Genomic DNA, 20,749 nt, shown 5'->3' with positions numbered 1-20,749 from the left:
GCCTCTATCAGGTCAAGACATATGCACAACACCCCTAAATCACTGCAGCAGTCTCCTGCACATTCTCCTTTACCATCTCTATCCCACACAATTCTCCAGCTAAAGCATTTGGGGTTCTTCTGTTTAGGAATTGACTGCAGCTTTATGCCTCTTCAGGACAGGTTCAAATCCCTTTGCTGTTCTTGAACCAGCCCATTTTCTCATTCTTCCAAAGATCAGACCCAGCAAATCTGTAGGTCTCTACCATGGGGTTTACTGATTTCTGTCTCTAAATTTCCTCTGCACCTCTCTTCCGACTGCAATTTCCTCTCTGCTCCTTTCTGTCCAAACTTATCCTTTCCTTCCATGATTAGAGACCTAGCTTCTCTCTACGTCTACCAGTAACTAGCTTGGGATTGTGGACAAGCCTCTTATAGTTCTTTTCAGGCAGTTAACCAGAAATGCTTACTTAGAAATGCTCCCCAAAAGATTGGCTGTCCTGGGCTTCATGGTGCCCTCCTCAATTAAGGCTTCCCTTTGGCTCAGTGTCCAGGAAGTTTTATGTCTTAGAGCAAGGCACTCAAGTAAAATTGTAGGCGAACAAGGACCATGTCATCCTTTTGCAAGGTGGAAAAATGAGCCACTTCTCAGGCAGGTCAAATTTAATTTAAAAAAAGATCAAGTTTAAATATAATAATGCAGAAGTTATGGATCTGAAAATAGATTCTCTTCAAATATCTATATGTAAGCACCCCTTGAAAAATCTTCCCATTCCCCTAGAAATACAAGTGCTCCAGATTGAAGATCACTTCGACTAGAGCATACTTGAGGTTTTCCTAATGATGAAGTTCCTTATGATTTGCATCTAAGCTTCTCTCTGGGCATCCTGTGAAGTGTAGATTCTGGAACCAAATGATCGGTGTTCAGATCTTTATACTCTATCACTTACTACCTGTGTGAGTAACATTACTCATCCATTCTTTGGCTAAATAGAAATAATAGTAGTATCTCTCTCACAGAGACGTTGTGAAGAACAAATGAGTTAGTGCAAGGAAAGCACTTAGAACAGTGTCTGGCATGTATATTAAATATTTAATAAATATTAACTACTGCTATACTTAGAGAGATGCCATAGCAAGAATTTGAGAAGTCGGTCTTATCTGTATGGTTAAGGAGGAGGTATCTGCACACAGGTGGTAATGTAAATTGCATGCAATGATGCTTCTAAGGAAATTCTTTTGTTCAACAAATGCCTATTGATCACCCACTAATTCTGGGCTACTGGTCCCTTGCCCTGCCAGAGCTAACAGCTTGGAAGGGAAAGTTAAGTCAATGCATGCTATCATGCAGTTAAGGGGCAAAATTATTGGTCGCCCATGCTTGCTACAGGAAGTCAGAAAAGAAGAGAGAAGTTGGGGTAGAGCCCTAAGGAACTGACTATGCTCTCAATGAGGATTTGATCTGAACAAATGTGGAGGAGGCTGAGCATTTTACCCATGCCCAGAGCATCACCGGAAGGAGAAGAGTTAGCACAGGAGGCTAGGTTGGTGAGAGAGAGAGTAAAGGCTCTCAGTCAGCCAACACTGAATCTTAATGAGAAAGAGATAATAATCCCAAGCCAACAAGATGGCAATTGATAGCAATGAATGCAAAGTCCTGTGTTCATGCCCCCAAATGTCAGCTGCACAAGTCGAGGAGTAAAGTAATCCTAAACTGATGGTAGTTCATGTGAAAAAAATCAAAAAGAGGGAAATTAGAGGAGATGAGGGAAATGACTGATTGAAAGCTTAATACGGGTAGGAATTGTTCAGCCTGGGCTGAAATTCCTACCCCAGCCTAGGAGGCTAGGAGGCTATGACAAGATCAGGGAGATTATTGTTCAATGTGAGGTTTTCTGTTGCCCTTGAAGTGATTTTTGAAGAGACTATTAGGAGGTTGACATTAGTTTTAAAATAATACAATACAACCATGAGAGACTCTTAACTCTGGGAAACGAACAAAGAGCTGCAGGAGGGGAGATGGGTGGGGGATGCAGTTAACTGGGTGACAGGCATTAAGGAGGGCACGTGATGTGAAGAGCTCTGGGTGTTATACACAACTTGATGGATTATTGAACACTACATCTGAAACTAATGATGTACTATATATTGGCTAATTGAATTTAAATAAAAATAATAACACAATACTTTAAGATATGTATTTTAAAAATCTAGTTTGTAAGCTTTTAAGCTAACTTACAACACCTGCCATTCAATTCTAGTAAATACTATCATTTTTAAAAGGACTTTGAATAATACTTGACCCTAATTATAAACTTAAAGATCTTGAAACATTTAAGCTGTTTATAAATTTAATATACTCTGTGATGTTTTAAAAAAATCTCTTTAGTGTCTCACTTAATGGAAGACAAAACCTCCCAAGTACTTAAGTAATTATTATAAAAATAAATTGTATTTATAAATATGACTCAAATTCTCTTAAATATATTGGTAATATATATACACTTAGTAAGATTTGTGCTTAAAATCATAGTCTACATCACATCCTCAGTTGCACATTTTAAATTGAAGTAATAAGGTTGCCCCTCAAAACAATGCTAAATATTTCAAATGTAAATACTAAATATATGTCAATTTTTATGTAAAAATATTAATATCTTGGGTTTTAATTTCTTAAAACATGTTACAAAATTTTAAATCTTTCCAAAGTTGGAATGGATTTAACCCTTAAAGTTAACTATTGTACTATACTGCACAATTTGGAGGGTGACCTTCTAATGTAGTATGGGGAATGGCCTTTTCTGCATGAGATGACAAAATGACCAGAGATTTCAGTGAGGTGTTATCTACATTTTCTTCTTTGGAAAGCTTGATGGAATGCTTTGAAACCAATTAACAATTAATTTTTATGGAGATACTCTATAACTTCAAATGGTCCATGGGGTAGAAGAAAGGGAAGAAGAGAGAACAGGAAACCTACTTTCTTGGATTCAAGTTTTATACATTACCTAGTTTTTATTCTTGTCATGGATCTTGCAATTCCTACCCAAACTGACCATTGGACTGGATTTTGCATTTCTTTAGTTCTCAAGGGAAGTGTTTTGTTTTGTTTTGTTTTCCTTTAACTCTAAAAGCTCTTGTACTTGATGGAACAGTCCAATTTTTTTCACGTATTTGTGACTGATTTAGGATCACAAACAACTCTTGCAATCGGTAATAAGATACACAATAAGATTCTGAATATCTCTCCAGGTTTTGCCTTAATTTTTATCCCAAGCTACAAGGCCAGGCTGATAGCCCAAATCTGCCAAAATTGGTGCAGGGCAGACTGTGTCAGATGTCCTCTGTCCAATGCTGCTCCAGGTGATTTTAAAAATCATGACAGCACAATGAACGCCTACCAAGGGCAGCCATCTGGACTGCAAGGTACTGGAAACCAACATTCACAAAGAAGGAAAGGGTAGAAGGGAGACATGATGACTATCTGCAAAGGTGTGAACAACTATCCCATGGAAGAAGTAGTAGACTTCCTTTATTTGACTCCTGACTTCACTGGATAGATGTAACAGAGTAGCAAAGTCAGTTCAGCATAAGGAAGAATTTTCTAACAATGGAGTTTCTTCCAAGGGAAGAGATTACCTTGGGAGATAGTTACCCCCACTTACTGAAAGTATCCAAGTGAACCCGGGTATCCATCTGTCAAAGATGTACTAGAAGAGATTCTAATGATAGTCAAGAGGTTGACTTAAATGATTCATAAACTCTCTTCCACCTTTCAGAATCTCTGATCACAAAAAAACAGAGTTCACAAAGCTTGATAGCTCATAAAAGGCATCTAAATAGTGTCAAAAACGTATTGATGTCATTATATTGCCCCACTTATGGCCGCATGGGCACGTCAAACCTCCTGATGCTGAAAGCCTTCCATTTTCCTGGGACGGAAAGCCTTTTGAGTTTTACAGAGATTAGAAATGAGATGGTGGTGGAGAGAGGAGGGATGGGCGGGGGGGGGGGGGGGGGAGTTGCTGCAACAGCTGGAAGAAATTAGAGCCACAATAGAAATCAAAACAGTACCTCTCTGCAGTTTGGGAGGGGAAAATGGTGGAAAAGAGCTTTACCTCAAGTTAAAGCCCTTGAAGACATAGCACATACGTATACATATATGCTTGAGTGTTTGAATGCATGTGTGCGTAGAACAGGCAAAAGGAATTTGACCTGAGGATAAGTTAACTAGTTGCAGTTAATCAGGTATAGGACTAAATAAAGCATTTAGCCACTTCATTATTAATCATTATATTTTCCTAATAATATTAGCTAACATTTCTTGAATACCTGCTCAGTGACAGGGGCTATACCAGACATTTCCCGTGTTCTTTTCTGTTCTATATGAGGTACAGGATCGGCATGATAAAGTGATCGGAGAAGACAGGAAAGCCCAAAGAGCATTGCAGGGAGATGTCCATTGACCACTCTTCAGATCACACATTCAAACTTTCAGATTCACTGGCCAGATACCTGGCTTTGAAACTCAGCTCTGCCATTTTACCAAGTATGAGAAACTTAACTTTGTAAAAACTTCAACTTTCCTAGATGTGAATTGAGGATAAATGGCATACCCACTATTTCATAGTGTTAAGGACAAGGCAATAGGTCCAAAATGGAGTCACTTACGTAAGCCCCATGTCACCAAGTCAAGATTTAACTCCATTACAGTTTCAGCCCTCCCAGAAATGGAATCTTAAACCAGTCAGTCAGGAATTACCTAATTAGTACAGGTTAAGTCTACCTGCCTGAGAGACCCCTGGTATCCCATGAAGGAAAGTAACCTTACAATAACCAACCTCCTTTTTTGCCTAGTATAAAGATCTTGTTCCTGCTCCCTCATGCCTATAAAAGTCTTTCATTTTGCACAGCAATTCAGAGCTCCTTTCTATCTGCTAGATTGGATGCTGCCAGATTCAAATTGATTTTTGCTCAAATAAACTCTTAAAAATTTTAAATATGGCTCAGTTTATCTTTTAACAATATGAAGAGTTGTCAAAATTAAATGAGGAAATGCATGTCAAGTGATTTCTATAGTACTTGGCACACAATAAGTATTCAAGAAATGGAAACTATTCTTCTCTCACTGGGGTGGGGCACATTTTTTCTCTAATGGGCCACACAGCAAATATTTTAGGTTTTGGGGCCATATGGTTTCTGTCACAACTATTGACTGCCCAGTGGCTTTATTTATGGATGCTGAAATTTGAATGGAATAAAACTTTCACATATCATACAATATTCCTCTTCTTTTATCTTTTCAACTTAAAAGATTACAAAAAACATTTTTTGCCCATGGCCTGTGGGCCATAGTTTATGATACCCACTCCAGCAATCAGAAAGCTCCTGCCTCTATTCCACTGTAGCCACGAGCAAGGCTGCTCAGGTCTCAGACCATGTCACCAGAAGAATACTCTTCCCTCTTGAACATATAATTTCTTCTCGTTGGCTACAAAATGAAAAATATCCTGAGGAAGTGCCCCCACTGTGCTAAATATTGCAAAGGAAGCAGGCTGTCCTTTGGTGCCTCCATCTCCAGCAGAGAGGCAAAGAGTAAACTCATGGAAAGCTGAGGGCCTCTGCCTCCTTACTCTCCCAACATAGCCATCAAACCCTGTCTGCCTCCCAACTAGGGTGTCTTCATATTCCATTTCTTCCTACTGCCACAGATTCCCTTCCCAATCTAGATTCCATGTCAACTACTTAAAACTGACCTTTCATGTAACTGGGACTCCATGAATGTTTTTATTAAGTATACACAGATCAATATGAGGAAACACACAATGTGATGAAGCCCCCTTTGTGGGCTTTCATGACTACCTTTTTTCCAAAACTATGTTAATCTAAGACCTCTCAAATTAATATTTCTGTCCTACTGTTGCAATTTGAAAAGGGATATGCCAGGAAGGCTTTTTACAAGGCATGGAGATGCGCACACACCTTTCCTGGAGAGTAACTTGGCAACATCTATCAAGATATTTAATGTTGCCAATGCTTTTGACTAGGTAATTGACCTTCTAGGAATGTGCCCTGAGGAAATAATAATAGTCATACACAAAAATTGATGAACAAGATATTCATTAACAGCCTGTGTCCCTCAGACCAAATTCTTGGGAAAGACTAATTACTTGCCATAGTTGGACCTCTGGTTCCCCACTCCCCCACCCCTATGCTCTGCCCTCCTGAAGGTGTCTACCTCTGGTCTAATCAGCTATGATGAAAAGGTTTGAGAGGAGAGCAGGATCATTTGATAATCAGGGCTATCCCTTCCAGGGATTGTGGATGGGAAGACAACACTTGTCATATAATATTTAAAAGACAGGAAAATAGTCACAATGTAATGGCAAGTGAAAAGAACAGAATATAAACTGTACATATGATAGATCTTAATTTTTAAAATATAAAATTATTTGAAAAGAAATAGATACTTACAAAAATGAATTATTTAGGAACCAAGCTATATATGTACATATAATCAAAACCTATTCGTGAAGAAACTCTTCAAGCTCTTTCTCTACTCCACAAATATTTGATAGGTGCACCCTATGCCATGCTACACCCATCAATTCTACAGCCTGATTCATTGGTGCATATCTCCAACAGTTCAGGTGACAGTCAGGATTTCTTCCTTTATTTCCCAAAGGCCATGAAGAAAAGTGGTAGCAATGTAATTTTAGACACAGGCCTACAAGTAGAAATTGCAAGTATAACAAATACTATAATTCCTTCAATTATTTCCTAATTAACCTGTAGATATGTAACACAAACACACATATACACTTTAGCACATGGACATTAAAAAAAAAAAAAAAAACACCAGAAGGACGTACACCAAAATGCAAATGGTCATTTATCTTTCAGTGATAGGATTACCACTGTGGTTTGTTTCCTTCTTTACATCTTTCTGTATTTTGTAGATTTTCTGCAATAAAAGTGTCTTTCTTTTATAGCAATAAACGGTAAACATTTTTTTTTTAAGATTCAAAGGAATTATTGAAGGGTAGCAGAATATGTCACACCAAAATGTGACGGAAGGAGTTCAGGACCCACCATCCCAAAATATGCCGCTCTGGCACATTGACTATTTTGAGCTATAGGCACTTGAAAGACAGCAATGGTGGGGAGAGACTTTCTCTGAACTCCCCTTATCTGCCTGAAGACCATTCTCCAAAAGCAATTCCATTGTCATAGGTCCCCACCTCTAGTTTCATCAACCAAGGAAGACTGACTCTTATCACAGGAGAGAAGACTAGAAGTAGATACCACCCAGACAAACTTTATCCCAAACTATCATACTGTTCTATTCTTCTAAGGACCTATTCATCTCTCCTAAGTATCAGTTGCTCTCTCCTAAGAAGCCTACATGGCCCTTCCCCTTTCCCTATTAGAGGGTATTTAAATCTAAATTCTAAGCCACTTCAGGGAGTAAATTATTCTTGTCTAAAAATCTTCCATGTATACATAAGGTAAACATGTTGACAAACTTCTCTGCCTCTTGTTAATCTCTCTTTTATTATAGGAGCCTCAGCTAAGAACTCAGAAGGGTAGAAGGAAAATGATTTTTCTTCCACTATGGTGGATTTTTCCTCCACCATGGTGGAGGAAAATGTTTCTTTTATAAAGAAACAAATAATGACCATGCCAGATACCATTCCTGAGCACATCCTTCTCTCCCCAACCCCAGTCTTCTCTCTGTTCTTCTGTGTGGGAGGTAGAGCCTCACTGCAGGAGGTAGATAAAGCCATGTTGATTAGCCTAGAAATGGTCTCTGTGCTGATATCTTCCATATGCTTCTACAGATCCACCTCTTCTTTCCTCTGCTCTGTGCTCTGATAGACTAATCTGTATGGGTCTAATCACCAGGCTCCTTTGTCCTCTGGAATCAGTTGGATTTGGCAAACCTCAAGGCAGGGCATTTGCCGGCAGGGAAAATGAGGATCCTCAGCGGGGTCTGCCAAAAGCCACAGCTCCCCAGCAGCTACCAGGCTACCTACCCTCTCTGTTACTCCTCTTTCTGTATGTCCTGGTGATTGGTTTATCCCCTTTTCTCTTCAGGCTTGGTAGTGACAAGTCTCCCAACTGTTAATGCCCCAGAGCCCTGCACCCTTTCTATCACATTCCCTACAAGGTTAAAACCAATCTTTTGTCATCACATTGAAAAACAAACCAAGTGTTCAACTAAAATCCTGGTGGGAACTTTTGATCAGGATTTGACACACTTGCTATTCCACAGTCTGAAGATCTGCCTTGACTTGGACCCTTTCAGAGCATTTCACTCAGGAAAGCACCTGTCTACAATTTTATTCATTTTCTTTCTTTTTTTTTTTTCTAAGATCTTATTTATTTGAGAGAGAACAAGCAAGCATGAGCTGGGGAAGGAGCCAAATGGAGAGGTAGAAGCCAACTCCCCACTGAGCAGGGAACCCAACATGGAGCTCCATCCCGGAACTCCAATATCATGACCTGAACCTCAGGCAAAATGCTTAATCAATTGAGCCACCCAAGTGCCCCTTTATTCAGTTTCTCCTTTGTGTTTGGCACTAGGAGCATTAAACTGTCTCCTCCGAACCTTCCCAGTTGAACTTCAGGGGTACCTTAGACCGATCTGACATTCTTTTCCTCAATCTGTAGAAGTTCGTCAACTCTTTATGAACCTAAAATATTTTAGAGAGCAATATGGGGATTGCCATCTTGGTGGAGAACATAACATAGGCACTGTGGAGTATGTAGATTATGTAGAGTATTAAAAGGGAATTTTCTAGCTAGTTATAATAATACGTGCATAGTGAGAAAGTTAAATAGTAAAATTTAGAAACAGCTCAAGAAGGTCCTCAAGGCAGGAATTATGCCCTCATTGCTAGGGCTGTCTCTACACAGAACGTGGCACGTAGTGATAGTTACACAAATGTTACATAAAAGCACAAGGAAGCCTCCCAAAGTGCCCCCACAGTCAACCCATGATGGTTCCACCACCTTCCTGGGTCTCCCTTGCCAACTTCAGCCCCATCCCATCACTTCCTCTCACCTGCTTTGGCTTCTTGTTTTCTCACCTGTCTTAATATGTTTGGCTGACTATCATAGATACCATAGCCTTGGTAGCTTAAAAAGTACACTTGTTATTTTTTTGCGTTCTGGAGGCTGAGCAGTCCGAGATCAAGGCACCAGCAGATTCAGTGTCTGGTGAGAGCCTGCTTTCTAGTTCGTAGGTGTCCACCTCTTCACTATGTTCTCACATGGCAGAACAAAGCTCTGTCAAGGGATCTTGATCTGGGATATATTTTATAAGGGCATTCATCCCTCGTGAGGACTACACTCGCATGACCTACTTACCTTCCCAAAGCCACATGTCCAAATAGTATCACATTGGGGATTAGGTGTCCAAATATGAGTTTGTGGAAGTCACAATCATTCAATCTATAGCACCACACATGCCACTTTGCATAAACCACACAATTTAAATCTTCCAGTTTTCCCTAAACCACAGAAAAGAGTATCACCTCAGGCAGCTTCTTAAGTACAGCACTGCAAACACCCTAGAGGCCAGGAACACCAAGGCAAACAATGGCAACAAACAAAGACTCCATAAATTACCCTGCCACACCAATGGGGGAAAAAGGTCCTTCTATCCTGTTGGACTGAGATCCCACTGGTGGGCGCCCTGAGGGGGTGGGGTAAGGGGCAGCTCTTGAGTATAGGCCAGTGAGATCTAGCTCAGGGCTAGGACTAGATTCACCCAAGACTGGAGGATTTGGACCATTGGTACCCCTCTCTTAGCTTTGGATTGTGTGTTTCCTTGGGGCACTTTTGATATTATTATCTTCTATTTCCATTCAGGTGTTGATTCTCATTCCCCTTGTTGCAGTTAGATTCCCTGCCACACCACCAGTGGTGCTCTAGTTCTTACAAGAGCAGGGACCTGGACATACACATCTTTCTATGACCCACGGAACTCTACAGGTGCTTGATAAATACCCATCCAATTAAATCATGACTTTAAACTTTTAAACAAGCCCTCTCCTTATTTTTCCCAAAGTAAGATGCTAATTAATTCGTCTTTCTTCTCTGATAGGTTATCCCAACCCTGAATATTTAGTTACTAATCTCCAAGTAATCTTCCTTATGTGCAAAGAAAGGTATTTCGGCTACCAAAGAGTCATGTTTTTAGAGGAGCAGATATTTCACTTTTTATGAAGTACTTTGTATATAATTTCCAATACTAGGCAGATGAAACAGAGCATTTTCTCTGCCATCTAAAGTGAGACGATGTATTCAGAGATTAGCTTTTAAGAATGTGGTTCTCAAATGTGGTACACAAACACTGGTGTCCCTGAGACCCTCTCAGAGGTTCAGCAAAGTAAAAAGTAATTCCATAAGACCGAGAAATTGTTTGCCTTTGTTACTGCTGTGCTGGATTAGCACTGATGGTGCAGAGGTGGCTGTAGTCTCCTTAGCTCTAGTGCTCGTTGTATTCTTCACTACCACACACTGGCAGTTAAAAAAAAAAATAGTGAAAAAGGGTAATTTCACTTAAGAATGTCCTGTATGACATGGTAAAAATTATTAACTTTATTAAGTTTTGACCCTTGGGAACATATGTTTTTAATATCCTGTGGGACAAAATGAAAACTACGTAAATAACTTCTGCCTTATAAATATGAAGGTTGTCTTGAGGAAAAACACTCATGCAATTGAATTATGAGCTATGCTCACTTTCTTCATGGAACATGTTACTTAAAAGAATGCCTCACAGAAAACAGCCATAGTTTTTGACAGATATTTTCTCTGAAATGAAGGAAGTGAGCCCATCTTCAAAGAAATAAAACTGACAGTATTTGTTGCCAAAGGTAAAGTTTGGGTTGTTTTTTTTTTAAATTACAATTTCAGGAAATTTGTATCACTCACTGTGAACTGTACAGCTTCTCTCAATGCCTAGAGACTTTGATGAGTTCCATGGTGATATTAACAATAGCATTATTTTATATTGTAGAACAAAATATCAACATTTGGAAGATCTACAGGATTCAGCCAATCAATAATTTCTGAATGAATAATTCACTATGTTATACAAATTATGCATGAGTTTAAATTTAAAAAAATCAAAGTGCAAGCTAAATCAGTGGATTTTAGTATAACAGAGCATGAAAAGATAATATGGTTTCAGATTCCACAATGCAACTAACCTCTAAGAAACCACCACTGGGTGAGTTTTAGTGTAGTATCAAAGAAGAATATCCACAATTACCTTAAAAAGGCTATGAAAATATATTCATTTTCCAACTAGTTATTTGTGTGAGGCCAGAATTTCTTCATCTACTTCAATTAAGACAGTATTACAAGAGCTTGAATGCAAAAGCAAATAATCATCCACTCTTTTCTCCTAAATCATACATTAAAGAGATTTGCAAAAATACAAACATAAATCCATTCTCCTTTTTTAAGAAAATATATATAATTGTATATTTATTTTTTAATTGAAGTTTGATTTGCCAACATATAGTATAACACCAAATGCTCATCCCATCAAGTGCCCTCCTCAGTGCTCATCACCCAGTTACTCTATCTCCCTGCCTGCCTCCCCTTCCACTTAATTCCATTCTCCTCACTAATTGTTTAATTTGGAAAATATAGTTAAAACTGTTTTATTTATATTGACATGCAATGGGCTTATTGTAATTTTAAAATGAACTAAATAAATAGCTTTTTGGAACTCTCAATAATTTTTAATTTTTTGGTCTTGGGACCCAAAGGTTTGAGAACTCAACCTATAGGTGTTCTTCTTTGATCATAACTTACTAGCATAACTAACACGGAGTTATATCTTTAAAATATAAACTGGGTTATTTTTTTTATCCATGTGTTTTATCTGACCCTTGCTTACACTGAGGCTCCTGGTTGGTGTTTATGGTGTCATTTCTGAAGCTCACATGGCATGACTGAAGAACATCCTGCATTTCCCTCTTCAGAGGAACGTAGTGCTATTTGAAAATTGGAAAGTTTTGCCTTTCCAGCTCATTCTAAAGATGTTGAGTAGGAGTACCCTTCTAGCTTTGTATGTTTTCTGTGTCAAAGACAACTATCTGCTCTTGACTAAATGCTGCCCTCAGTTTCACAAGATTGCAACAATAGGACTGCCCGTGGAGTGGGGCTGATAATAGCCAACATCAACCATATCCATATGTTTCCTTCTCTCTAGATGTATGTAAGCCCTGGAGGATTCTGGGGGCATTTTTCAGGCATGATTTCTCTTTATAGAACAATTTCCCCAAATAGTTTATGCTTGATTCAGTATTCCTTGATCTTGTAGCTTGAGTGAATTGTTCTGTAGAGTCCTAGCCATTCAGAGAGGGTTCATATTAAAATGGCATTCTCTAGTCTACATGATCCTTGAATTGCTGCCTAATTTCTGATAGGAATTTGAGCTGACAGAAGTCACGTGCTTTCCTGTTTCTGTCATTTGTGGAATGTTTCCCTTCTCCCATGAAACCCTTTTACCACCAGTGATTTCATTTATTGCTCTAGTGAACAGCATATGATTTTTCCTCCATCTAATTTGCAAAATTGGCGACATGCATTTCTCAAGAAGGTATTTTTAGAGTCTTTGTATTATTTTTTTTAATGAACTACAGGTATTTATTTCAATGTAACAATTTGGTTTTATTGCCCTTTTAAAATTAAGCATCTTGATGGATTTTTGTTTCTTACTTTTCCTCTCCCTCTAGATTCTGAATTCAATCGTGTTGTCACTGTTATGTCCAAAGTTCACCCACAGCTACTTTCTGTAGCTATTCCTGACCAGCACTCAGGACAAAATATAATACATTTCTTTCCTTGTGGATTTAAAGGCTAACTTTTTAAAGAAATCATTTGTATTGTCTAAGACTCTTTATTTCTATATCTGTCCCCAGTTCAAAAAGAACTGCTACAATTTGTATAAATCCTTCTTGGGGGTAAGTCTCTGGCTATTGTCATTTGGCCTAATTTTGTAGCTTCCCTACTTATTACAAAATCTCAACTCTAGCTCATCATTCAATTCAATAAACATGGTTCAAGCACACAATAAAGTAAGTGCTTTGGGCATACAAATATGAAAGACAATATAAGATACTAGACACACTGTGGTTTCTAAACTCCCCAGAATCCAGTCTAATGGGGAGACAGAGGCTGATAGGAGTAACTCCAATCAGTACCAACAAAGTGCTTTGGGAGGGCAGCCTGAACTCCAACTACCATAGGGGCATTAATGATGGCAACTATGCCTTAAGGTTTTTCATCACCCTCATTGTGTAGCCCCTGTATCCCTGAGCTACACCAATCTTGGCATCTATGAGGCTTAGGTAATAAGTGAAAGGGCATTTGTACCCACTCACCTCAAGAGGTCATATCTGACACCCTGTACTTCCCAGTGTATGCCTTTCTGGTGGGCTCTTCAACTGTGATCATTCTGCACTGCTTCTTCTAACATGTGCCTGAAATCTCACTCCGCCCCAACGCTGTGGCCATGCCTTCCAGTGCCTTTGGTGCTGGATGCTATTGCCCTTATCACCATTACTGAAGAAGTTCTAGAAGCTGGGACAATATTTTTACCCAGTCTTTGAGGTCTCAGAATGGTTGATTATAGTTATATTTAAGCTCTTATGAGGGCCTCTTTTGCTTAGTCCCCTCAGGAGAGGGATTTCATGAAAACTCTGCAAAGTGGGGATGGAGGTGGGAGACAAGACTTCAGAGTGACACCATCCGTGTACTCATACATATATTTTTTTTCTCTTCACAGTAAATGCTTCACTTTCCTGGAGGAATACTGATCATAGAGGTTGAGAAGCTCTTTATTTCCTCTCTGTTGATCCAGGTATCCTAAAATCTGATTGTCACCTTCAAAGGCCCTTCACCATTTATCCCAGGAATAGAGTCCCCCATGGAAATGGGGGTCTTGATGGACTGCCAGCATTTCTGAGGTAAGTATTCAGATTAGTCCCTTCCACTCCCATCAACCCTCAATTCTCTTGCTAGTGCTTTTCTACCAAGACTTTTTAATTATCAAAGTAATACATATTCTTTTTCAAAAATTAAAATTGTATACAAAATATATATAAAGTAAAAAAGATCCCTATTGTACCTTCTCACTAATCTTACCTCTCAGAGATAATTATCATTTCAAGTTGGTGTCTTTTCTTTTTTCTTTTTTTTTTTTTGTCTTTTCTGTTTTCATGCACACATACTCTTTATTGTTCACATATAGATTTTTAACAGAATAGTATTATACTATGCATATTATTTTAAAACTGAATTTTTTTACCAATAATAATATATCACTATCTTACCACATCAATTCATATAATTCTATTCTTTCATGGTATTCCGTAATATGAATATATCATAATTTATATCCATGTTTCCATTGTTTTGTTTTTTCAAATTCCACAACTAACACCTTGTATGACCAATTATGTATATACACATTTTTTACAAATAATGCCAAAATAACATGATTTTAAAATTCTTACCAATCATGCTGCTCCTCACAGAGATGCTTCACCCTCTTCTATATGATATGTCAACCCTGTCCTTCATCAAGAATTTTTTTGTAGCATGGTGATTCTCTGTCCCTTTGTTTGCCAAAATCTTGACTACTTGCCCAACTCTTAGCATAATGCCTAGCATATAATAAGTACCCTATGGGGATCCCTGGGTGGTTCAGCGGTTTGGCGCCTGCCTTTGGCCCAGAGTGCGATCCTGAAGTCCCGGGATCGAGTCCCACGTCAGGCTCCCGGCATGGAGCCTGCTTCTCCTCCTCCTGTGTCTCTGCCTCTCTATGTCTATCATTAATAAATAAATAAATCTTAAAAAAAAATAAGTACCCTATAAGCACTGGGGAGGAAGGAAGGAAGGAAAAAGGGAAAAAAGGACAAATGCTAAGCACTATAGAACATTTATTGTTTATTAGCTGATACCTGTATATCTTTAATATGACTTTTCTGGCACTCTCCATGGCAGTAGCTGCTTGCAGAGGTCTTAGTTTCATTTATTTGCCAGGCTATAGGTGATGGAAAGTGATTGTAAGAAATTTTTGGTCCTTGTCCTTGAAAGTCCTAAAACCATTTCAGAATTTGGGAAGATTCAAGATGTGGTAGATTATTTGTTAAAAGGACCACCACAGGGGATCCCTGGGTGGCTCAGAGGTTTAGCGCCTGCCTTTGCCCCAGGGCGCAATCCTGGAGTCCCGGGATCAAGTCCCGCGTTGGTCTCCCAGCACGGAGCCTGCTTCTCCCTCCTCCTGTGTCTCTGCCTCTCTCTCTCTCTCTCTCTGTCTATCATAAATAAATAAATAAATCTTTAAAAAAAAAAAAAAAAGGACCACCATAATTCTCATCCTTTGTGTTATCCTCTCAGGTGTCTTTAGACTTGGCCATGTAACTTGTTTGGGCCAATGCAACAATAGTAAATGTGACACAGAGACTTGGAAAGTATTGGCATATTTGGGCTTATTTTTTCTTGTGCCTCTTGGGAACCCTGAAACTACCATGTGAAAAACTTACAATTTGAGCCAGCCTTTTAGAGGGTTCAAGACCATACGAAGCCAGGACAAACCTTCTCGACCAAGGCTTCCTAAATCAACCATTCTGCCAAGCACTAGACATGTCTGTTGCTATCTCAGATCATTCAGGCCCAGCCAAGCTGCCACTTGATTGACCTGATCAAAAAAAGTCACCCATAGCTGACATAGAATCATATAAAATAATAAATGTTTGTGTTTTAAGCAACTAAGTTTTGAAGTGGTTTTTGTTTTTTTTTTTATTTGATGCAGCAAAAGCTAATTGATACACAAGAATTTACCAGAAAATGACAGTACAAGAAACAATCATTTGGGTAATATTACACCTTACCAAAATGCAAAACCCTACATAAAACATTAGCAAATTATGTACCATTTGTAAACAGGGTATCATGAACAACTTGAATTATCTCAAGAATATATGGGATTTGCCACTTAAATCATCCCATCAACAGAATAAAGGGAAAATGTTTCTAATTGTCTTAATAGATGCAGAGAAAATGCTCAATGAAATTCAACGATCATTTCTTTTTAAAAATATTTTATTTATTTATTCATGAGAGACACAGAGAGAAAGGCAGAGACACAGACAGAGGGAGAAGCAGGCTCCCCGTGGGGACCCTGATGAGGGACTCGATCCGAGGACCTTGGGATCATGCTCTGAGCCAAAGGCAGATGCTTAACCGCTGAGCCACCCAGGCATCCTTCAAAAGTAATTTCTTTTTTTTTTTTTAGATTTTATTTATTTATTCATGAGAGAGAGAGAGAGAGAGAGAGAGGCAGAGACACAGGCAGAGAGAGAAGCAGGTTCCGTGCAGGGAGCCCGACGTGGGACTCGATCCCAGGTCTCAAGGATCACACCCTGGGCTAAAGGCGGTGTTAAACCGCTGAGCCACCCGGGCTGCCCCCAAAAGTAATTTCTTTTTTTTTTTTTTTTCCAAAAGTAATTTCTAATAAAACTTTTTGCAATTCCTCAATTTCTCTTTCTTCAGCCTTCTTGTTAATACATAGAAATGCAACTAACTTCTGTGCATTGATTTTATATCCTGCAATTTTGCTGAATTCGTGTATGAGTTCTAGCCATTTTGGGGTGGATCTTTTGGGTTTTCTACATAGAGTAACATGTCGCCTGTGAAGAATGAAAGTTTGACTTCTTTGCTGATTTGGACACTGTATATTTCTTTTTTGTTGTCTGATTGCTGAGGCTAGGACTTCTAGTACTATACTGAACAACAGTGGTGAGAGTGGATATCCCTGTTGTGTTCTCAACCCTAGAGGAAAAGTTCTCAGTTTTTCCCCACTGAGGATGACACTCATTGTGGGTTTTCTGTATATGGCGTTTATGATATTGAAGTATGTTCCTTTTATCCCTATATTGCAGAGAGTTTTTATCACGAAAGGATGCTGCATTTTGTCAAATGCTTTTTCTGCATCTATTGAGAGGATTGTATGATGCTGAACTCTAGGAAACAAACTGAGGGTTGCTGGAGGGGAGATGGTTGAGGGGAAGGGATAACTGGGTGATGGACATTAAGGAGGACATTTGATGTGATGAGCACTGGATGTTATATGCAACTGGTGGATCACTAAATTCTACCTCTGAACCTAATGAAAAAAACTTACTAGCAAATAGGAACACAAAGAAACTTTAACTTTATAATGATTATCTTCTTAAAAACACATCTAAGGGGCACTTGGGTGGCTTAATTTTAAGTGTCCAACTCTTGATTTTGGCTCAGGTTATGATCTCAGGGTCGTGAAACTGAGCCCTGTGTCAGGCTCCACACTAAGCATGGAGTCTGTTTAAGATTATCTCTCCTTCTCCCTCTGTGCTCTACCTCCTCTCTCACACCCACTCTTTCTCTCCCTCAAAAAAAAAACAAAAAACAAAAAACTAATATCATAGTTAATGATAAAATGTAGAATTTTCCTTTTAAAATGAGGAACAAGATTAGGATTGTCTGCTATCACTGCTTCTATTCAATAGCACTCTGGAAGTCCTAGTCAGTGCAATAAAATAAGACGCAAGAAAATTAGAAAGAAATCAAATTTTCATTCACAAAAAATATGATTCTGTAATAGAGAAAATCCAAGAGAATCTAAATATATTACAAGTTTAAGAGATTTAAGCATACTGGCAGGATACAAAACAATATACAGAAATCAATAGGACTTTCCTGCAGAACAGTGGTAACCAATTGGAAAATGAAATTTCAAAAATAAAAACAAAAAAAAAAATGGTCAAAGCCCAATCTACCTCTATCTGCTTACTCATCTTGGTTGTATTTCCATGTGATATGGATGACTAGCCACAGATTTCTTTTTTTTTTTAAAGATTTATTTATTTATTTATGATAGACAGAGAGAGAGAGAGAGAGAGAAAGAGAGGCAGAGACACAGGAGGAGAGAGAGAAGCCTAGCCACAGATTTCTAAGTTGCATGAAGGCTCAGGTTATTGCGTTTCTTCTGACCAATTGGCTATGGATTGAAGATTCCAACAATCCTCTCTTGGGGTTCAGTTCATTGCCCAAGCGACCCACAGAACGCAGGAAAAACACTTATGTTTACCAGTTTATTAAAGGATATGATAAAGGATACAGATGAACAGCCAGATGAAGAGATACATAGGAGAAATCTGGGAATGAATTGAGCACAGGAGCTTCTGTCTCCATGGAGTTAAGGCACATCACCCTCCTGGTGCATATATATTCACCCACCTGGAAGCTCCACAAACCCCATACTATTGGGATCTTATGGAGGCTTCCTCTCTCGTAGGCACAATCAATTATTAACTCCATTTCCAGCCCATCTCTCCTGTCTGGAAGATGAGGGGGTGGAACTGATAATTCCAAGCTTCTAATCATGGTTCTGTCTTTCTGGTGAACAGCTCCCATCCAGGACCCCACTCAGAGTCACTTCATTAGAATAAAAGATGCTCCTAGTGCTCTTTTCACTTAAGAAATTACACAGGTTTTAGGAGTTCTGTGCGAAAAACTGGGCAGAGGTCAATATATATATTCTATTATTATATACCATGATTAACCAAGGAATAAGCTACTGGCTTCAGGGCTAAAAAAGAAAGTGAAAGAATTTTCAATGAGTTTGTTTTGGTAGGTTACTAACCAGATCAGGCTAAGCTAATGAAACAATGCCTCTCCATGCTAAAAATTATACAGTGATATTTTAGAATCTAAGACAAAGTTAAAATCACCAAGAGTTTACAGAACTTATAAGATTCCCCCTACACCATGCCAACACAATCTAACAGCATCCCAAAGTGAGAAGCCATAAAAGAATTTTCATTAAATTGCAAGTAACTGCAATGTCTTTTTTCCCAAAAGTAATCTGAAAAATTCAAAAGGCCCTGTTGCTCTGGAAATGAAATAATAATGAAATAATACTCATCTGATAAAACAACTACTTCTGGTGAGAAATATAAGTTATGAATTTGCATTACATTCAATACTTGACAATTTTTCTAAAATATCCTAAACAACCACACAGATTTTTCTATTTCAAATTAATATTCATTACCTTCAAAACACAGAGGAGGGGTATAGTGGCATAGATGATTTGATAAGTAAATAATATAATTTACCAAAGTGTTCTGTCATGGTCCACGATTTACCTATCCACAAGTAAATGCAAATTCCTTCAGCATGCCTATGTAATTTGTCACATCCAATTGAAATTGTAGACTCCTGCATGGCTTCTGTCTTATTTTTCCTCCATGCCAGACAAGTTTTGATGATTCTGCCTTTATGATACTTTTCTAATTCTTCTACCTGGTTGATCCTAGGTCTAACATAAGGGGAATAGAAATAGAAAACATATCAACCTATAGAGTTCTCAGATTGATTAGCCAAGCAGTAATGAAAAAGAGAGAGTAACACATAAAGTATTTACAATGAATGTGCCAATAAATAAGTTGCCTCATTTAATCCTTAAAATAACTTGGAGAGGTTATTGGAGAGGTAGGTATTATTATCCCCATTTGCTTATGAGCAAACTGAGGCTCAGAGAGTTTGAATATACTGAACAAGTTCATTCAGCTACTGAACTGCAGGATTCAGATTTAATTCAGATTTAATTTGTCTGAGTGAACACACCCCAGTGGCTTGGGTAGTGAGTCTATGATAAATGAATCATTTGGACACACATAATTAGAAAGTGAATTTTCCTGGCTTTAACTAATAAGAAATGTAAGAAAACTAACTTCCATGAATGTGTAATTCTACTTTCAGAGTTTATTATATATATGATTTTATACCTCCAATTTTGGTTAAGCTGAACTAATAAACCATAGATAAAATAAATTTTGCCTGACCCCCTCCCAAAGTAATAAAACTCACCACTTTATGGATAAACATATTCTCTTAATTTAGCTTCAATGTATATTAGTAGTTTAAGTCGAGATTTTATATTATTTCAAAAATATATCTAATTTAAGATATCTCATTTTGGATCAAATTATCTGATACACAATGCAATGGATTACCCATAAAGCCATAATTGCTAAATAATGTTTCTTTCATTAAATTTTTTTTTAGTCTCAAATGCTTAGCTATATTAAAACTTACTTTATTCTATTCAAGTGATATTGTATTCTATGTTAGATTTAATAATGCTAATCTTATTTATTTTTAGATCATGAGATTTAAAATATGTCATTATAACAAGTTAACAATTCAGTTGTGTATAAAGAGAAATAGAATAGATGAAGTTAGAGAAATAGGCAGAGGTCAGTTCATATAGGGTCTTTTAGGTCAGACAAAGAGTTTGGACTTTATTTACATTCAGTAGGAAGCTATTAACAGATTTTAGGCAAGAGAATAACATGATATAATTTATATTTTAAGAAAAGCACTATGACTATTGTATGAGGAGTATATCTTAAAAAGGGGCAGAGTGGAATCCAGAAGGCCAGTTGAGACATGTGGTCAAACCGTGTTTGAGGGAAAGACACTGATAACTGAATGGTGGGGAAATAGTGGGAATAGACACCAGGGTCATGGTATCTTATTGGTGGATTGGGTTGGGAGTGGGCTGGATAGAGAGTAAAGAGCCAAGGGTATCTCCCAGGTTTGAAGACTGAGCTGTGGATGGCAGCATTATCTGAAATGGAGGATAAGAGAGAAGTAGGGTGTGTTCCCTTGTTGCAAGGTTTCCATGTGTGTTT

At 38.2% G+C, this 20,749-nt stretch overlaps 1 long non-coding RNA gene across 1 annotated transcript in view; it reads left to right on the top strand.

Moving 5' to 3' along the window:
• Window positions 1-20,749, top strand: part of LOC144301412 (uncharacterized) — a 54,291-nt gene that overhangs the window by 22,673 nt on the left and 10,869 nt on the right. Inside the window, exon 4 of the long non-coding RNA XR_013368236.1 lies at window positions 13,792-13,972. This is a non-coding gene — a long non-coding RNA (uncharacterized LOC144301412). The remainder of the gene's footprint in view (window positions 1-13,791; window positions 13,973-20,749) is intronic.

Source organism: Canis aureus, chromosome 29 (genome assembly GCF_053574225.1).
Source record: "Canis aureus isolate CA01 chromosome 29, VMU_Caureus_v.1.0, whole genome shotgun sequence".
In the NCBI taxonomy this organism is placed as follows: Eukaryota; Metazoa; Chordata; class Mammalia; order Carnivora; family Canidae; genus Canis; species Canis aureus.
The sequence above is the reverse complement of the archived record's forward strand: the minus strand, read 5'-3'. Positions and strand labels throughout refer to the sequence as shown.